Below are 5,550 nucleotides of genomic sequence, written 5' to 3' on the forward strand. Positions count from 1 at the left end.
GGCAGGACTAAGCTGGCAGTCTGCCCAGACTGCGAGAGAGAATGGGGTGTCAGGAAGGGCTATGGACCACTGGAAGAGGGCACTGTGCGTGTGATTGAGCATCTGCATAAGTGTGGCGTACCAGTTTGTGTATATATTTTAAAACAAGCCGTTTAACAAAATACTGGGATAGATGATAATATGATACAAGTTTAAAAGAGATTCATGACAATCAAATATTATCTGGGATGGAAATCTGGTCCAAAAACCTCCAGATAAGCGGGTTCTCTGTTCTGATGGAGATCGGAAGGTAGAAATCGCCACCTAGTGGTAATATAAGATGCCCTGGGGTAGCCATTTGAACATCTCAAGAAACCACAAAGTGTGTGTTCACATCATACTTTCTTTTTCTCTGACACGTCTGCCACAGGAAGATGTACAAGAAAACATCAGTTATTTACATCCCTCCATAGATAGAAAGCATTGTGTCAGCATAAGCATGAAAACAAAGAGACACAAATACACAGTCCACAACAGACAACAAAGATGAGCCATATCAAGTCCTGTCTAACACTCATCTAAGTGGAATTATTAGAGTGATATAAGGTAGCTTTTTGTCCCCTGTCTTCTCAGGCTGCCATGACGTTAAACATTTGTGGTTTTGATTATCAGACATTACATACAGACAGCCATGTTTCCCTCAGGGTCAGCTGCAGCCATTTTGGTCATTTACTTACTTCGTCCAGCTTCACCATAAAGTCATATGACTCAAAAAACACCTCTAGAAATTCTTCAGCTTTCTTACAGTCATACACAACATTCACCATGAAACTTCATATACTGTGTTGTACATCCCCATGTTCCTCTCCTATCATTCATAGAAAGCAAAATTCTACTGGAAACTCGACTTACCGCCATATTTATAACAGATGACCAGTTGCGGGAAGTTGTTTTCTTTGAACAAGCTTTTGATATGCAGACCAAATCTTATTTAGAGTCATCTCAATGTGTTTTCTCTTTGTAGATATAATTTTGCGAAATCCAACCTATTACACAAAGGGCTCAAAGCCGCAAGTTTGATAAATTTGATTATCAACTAATTCAATAATCAATATCTCAACAACAGTTTTTGTTTTATCACATTTGTCACATATTGTGTTTTTACATTTTCTAAATCCTCAAACGTTTTGATCACTTCCAGGTTCAAATGAACAACAACTGTGAAACCACCAAAAACATGCTGTCCACTGGGTCTTTTATTGGGAATACAGAAATCAAAGTGTACGTTGATATTGTAAGTATGTATGGATAACACGAGCAGCTTGATGATAATTCTAAATCAAAAAAGGAGGGCATATGTTTTTTCTTTTTTTCAAATAGTAATTATGGGTGCCAATGCCAAAGGCATTGTCAGGGTGGGGTGGGTAGGTAGGACACGGACTTTTCAAAAAGGAAACTGGATTTATTCACAAAAACAAAGTTCAAACAAAAAGCGCGGCAGAGCCGGATGACAAAAACCTAAACTGAGGAATAAATACTTTATACAAAACAAAACTCTTGACAGGGCATAGATAAATACTTAACTTGGTAGGACAACGTGGCGTGGCGTGGCATGGCGTGGCGTGGCGTGGCGTGGCGTGGCATGGCGTGGCGTGGCGTGGCATGGCATGGCGTGGCATGGCATGGCGTGGCATGGCATGGCGTGGCATGGCATGGCGTGGCATGGCATGGCGTGGCATGGCATGGCGTGGCATGGCATGGCATGAGGGATATCACAGGTGAGCAGGTAACGTGGGTAGGAACAAAAGGATCTGACAAAATGACAGGGGAGACTGGAAACTAAATAGGGACCTGGGAGTGATTAGTGACTGGGTGACATGAGTGAAGCTAATGAACTGAACATTTTTCCATATCCATCTCCATAGACTCTGAACTGGATTTCTCATTTTGAAAAATACCACATCAACCCTTTTGAGTAATGCTGAGCAATGTTACATTTATGCCCTGTGAAACCTCATCATTGACTCCTATCCTCCGTGCATACAGATGATCTGTGATGGAGGTCATTTCATTTCCAACATTGAGGCTAAATGGCCGGGATCAGTTCATGATTCTAGGATCTTCCGAGCATCCTAACTGGCACAGAGGTTTGCACAAGGCGCGAGAATTTTACTGACCTGAAGGAGTGTACTTTTGAAGTAAGGTGTATACAGGCATAATTTTGGTAATCTAATGAGAGGTCAGGTGTAGAGTTCATCTTAAGGAATTTAAAGTGCTCATCATACTTTATTATAGATAGCCATATAAGACACATATTGCATCAAATTATCAAGTCTTAACACATGTTAAGGACTCAGTTTCTCCTGACACAGTGAGGGACCTATACAGGGACACATATTTGCTTTGATCCTTATTGTTGTGACCTTTGAGTTAGAACTTCTTTTCATAATTTTGCATTGACACAGTAGCAGTTTAAGTCAGAGCAAGTGTAAGAAGGCTAAATGGACAGAGATGATTTCTAACTTTCCACACGTTAGGTCATGGCACCCCACTGTGAATATAAATGTAAAAAACACATTTCTAACACTTTGCATGAACCATACAACAATGACAAGTTTGAGTTCAAGTTGTGTTGAATTGTTTAATTATTATTACATGTTTCTCAAGCTGTGGAGAGAAAACAGAATTAAATACAGTTCACAACACGAAATTCTCCTTTATCTGAATTTATACTTAGATCCCTCTCCAGTTTCATAATCTCTAGCGTGATCTTTTTTATTTTCAGTTTCTTGTATGCCATATCTAGTTTGGCGCTCTCTTTATTGGACAAACACATTTCTTCAAAGGCTACTTACCACTGAAATATTTTCCTGTACTTTACCTTCACCTGCTGCCAGGTATGCTTTTGGCTGTTAAGATTGCTCCTGTTGAGATGTAACAGTGAAAAAATAATATGTGGGTCACACACTCACGATAATATAGTCACAAAGTATGATGATGCGTGTCGATTATTGGGTTATTAATAAACTGAGCAGGGCCAGTATATGTGTGCTGTACATCTCATACAGAGACAATTCAGCATGCTTTATGTAAACACATTATAACACAAAGAGGAGAGCATAAATACATGAGGACTGTAAAATAAATGTCTAACAATTGACAATGGTATGAAACTTTCATAACTTAAGTATTTAGTTTGCCATGTCGTTTCCCTCGCTTTATTGATCGCAGCTGTATTACCATTTCTGGTGATGACACTTTTAAAATCCTCATACAGCTCCATAAGCATTATTTGTTCAGCTGCCGAAAAAATAACAGCTCTTGTCTTGCTCTCCTTTTCTACCATCTCCGTTTTTCCACCATCCACTCGTCAGGGCTTCTTACGTTCCCTCTGCACTCGCACTAAAGGCGGAGTTAAACCTTCACATCCTTCTTCTCTGCAGAGGGAGCAGTCCCATGGCAAGAACCCGTGTAGTGCACGAGCACCCCCAAAACGGCTCTTTTAAGAGCCACCCACACATTACTGCAGGGCAAATATTCTTTAATATGAGCACCAAATATACCTGTGTCTGTCATTAATCCATATTTATACCACAGAGAACATTTGTGTCTGTTTTTATTTTACAGTATTATTGTGTCTTAACATCTTTAATTGGGCATGTCTACATTGCAGTACAACACAATAATATTACATAAAACCACTGCTAACATACAAACATATTAACAAATGACTACTAAATGGAAAAAGACCAACAGTCATTTTAAATTCAAACATAATTTTTTATTTACAAAATATGTTTCTGTGTGTGTGTGTATCAGTGTGTGTATAAGAGAGAGAGAGAGAGAGAGAGAGAGAGAGAGAGAGAGAGAGAGAGAGAGAGAGAGAGAGAGAGAGAGAGAGAGAGAAAGAGAGAGAGAGAGACAGAGAGACAGACAGCCTAGTTCCTTCACTGCAGAGATAATCGCCCCAGCAGCCTACTCAACAGGTTCCAAATTTAAAGAAAAAGAGCTGGATTCAAAAATCAATTTATGTATTTCAAATTTTACAAATTCCTTCTGCTGGGGCGGCAACCTCTGCAGTAAAGGAAGCAGGCTCTTGAGGAAGAGTTCATCCTCAGATGGGGGTGGTGTGGGTGGAATCGCTGGTCTTCTGAGGACCTCCAACAGAAGCCCCTCTATTTCACCGAGCCTTTCATTCCTCCTCCTGGCCCTCTTTGGTGCTGTATGAAAATTGAAATATAGGGTGATTCAATTCGATCAAATTTTTTTTTTTAAAATGACAGTTTGACGTGACATTATTTCTGACTGAAAATTATGAAATCAGGCAAAGTAACAAAGTTATGGATCAAACATGAAAAGGCAACAAATAAAGTAGTTGTTGTAGTGAAAACATAACTGCATAACTCATACTCTTACGATTTAAAAAATGTAATCTAATTTGTCATGTGCCTACCTGTGACTGCTCTTGACGTCGATGGAGGAGCAGCAGCAGCAGCAGATGCCTCGGTGTCACTGGCATCGGAGGACTGATCAGGGATGTCTGTTAGTAACAATAAAACAAATATATTTTTGATAGATTTGAACTCACCAACCATTTTATAAATGCATCCATATTAATACATCATAAAGTTAGCCATTATATTATCTTGACTTTGATTTTCCCCTAACCACAACCTAGTGACATTTAAAAAGAAAAAAAAAGGGTTATTCATCTATGTGACACTATTTCTCATATGTTTCCCTTGCTGTGTGTGTCTTCATTGAAAACCAACCTTTCACGTCACTCTCTGCTGCTGCTGCTCCTGCTGCCTGGTCCTCACCTGCTGCTCCCTCATCCTGCGTGTCCTCTGCGGACCTCTTTTCCTCGACCCCCCGCCCCATGTTGCCACTTGTTTCCCTGGGGGTGACGAAGGGGTCGAGAAAAGAGAGGACCGCAGAGTACCTCCACCTTTTCCCTGACCCTGCTGCCAACCCACTCTTCCTTCCTGCTTCCTTCATTTTTTCTTTTATGAAGGTATAGCTGAGCCCCTTCCACTTCCTCTGGCATATCTCAACTGACAAGAACAATAACGTAAACAGATAAATATTAAATATGCCGGACGGCGAAGGCTGCTAGTGCTAACTAGTGCTGCTATCGCTAACTTTGTAGATGTAAATGGCAGCTAATTTTGTTTATGATAAATGATGCAGTTCTGCCACTCTACATTTTTGTGCTTTTATTTTGAAGAGCACCGCTCTTCTTCTGTTACTTCCTGTTAACGCTGACGCTAGATTTTCTGCTCCCGTCTCATAACGACATGTGCACGTTGCTCCAGAGTTGGTAAATACACAAGAACAACTTAATTACTTTTCATATTCTGTTGAAACTTGTGAAAGGTATTTTATTGTGGTTCGCTCCTTGTTTTGTGTCATTTGTATGTCACATGCAAAGACTGTCACTGAGAGATGTGGAAGATAGGCTGCTAGCAGACAGAGCTCAAACTTAGCGCCCTTGGAAGCAGAAGGAGGTAAATGGTGTATTTATTTAATGAGTGATTTATTTAATTTAAGACAAAGGGAAATTGTCATTAT

General features: G+C 40.1%; 1 long non-coding RNA gene across 1 annotated transcript; it reads right to left on the bottom strand.

Annotated features, from left to right (window-relative positions):
* Nucleotides 1-3,964: 3,964 nt before the first annotated feature.
* Nucleotides 3,965-4,939, bottom strand: LOC142385038 (uncharacterized). Its single transcript, XR_012770141.1, has 3 exons — nt 4,752-4,939; nt 4,433-4,519; nt 3,965-4,199 (listed from the first exon to the last, which is right to left on the bottom strand). It is a non-coding gene; the product is annotated as an uncharacterized LOC142385038 (long non-coding RNA).
* Nucleotides 4,940-5,550: the final 611 nt, after the last annotated feature.

Source organism: Odontesthes bonariensis, chromosome 1 (assembly GCF_027942865.1).
Source record: "Odontesthes bonariensis isolate fOdoBon6 chromosome 1, fOdoBon6.hap1, whole genome shotgun sequence".
Taxonomy (NCBI): domain Eukaryota; kingdom Metazoa; phylum Chordata; class Actinopteri; order Atheriniformes; family Atherinopsidae; genus Odontesthes; species Odontesthes bonariensis.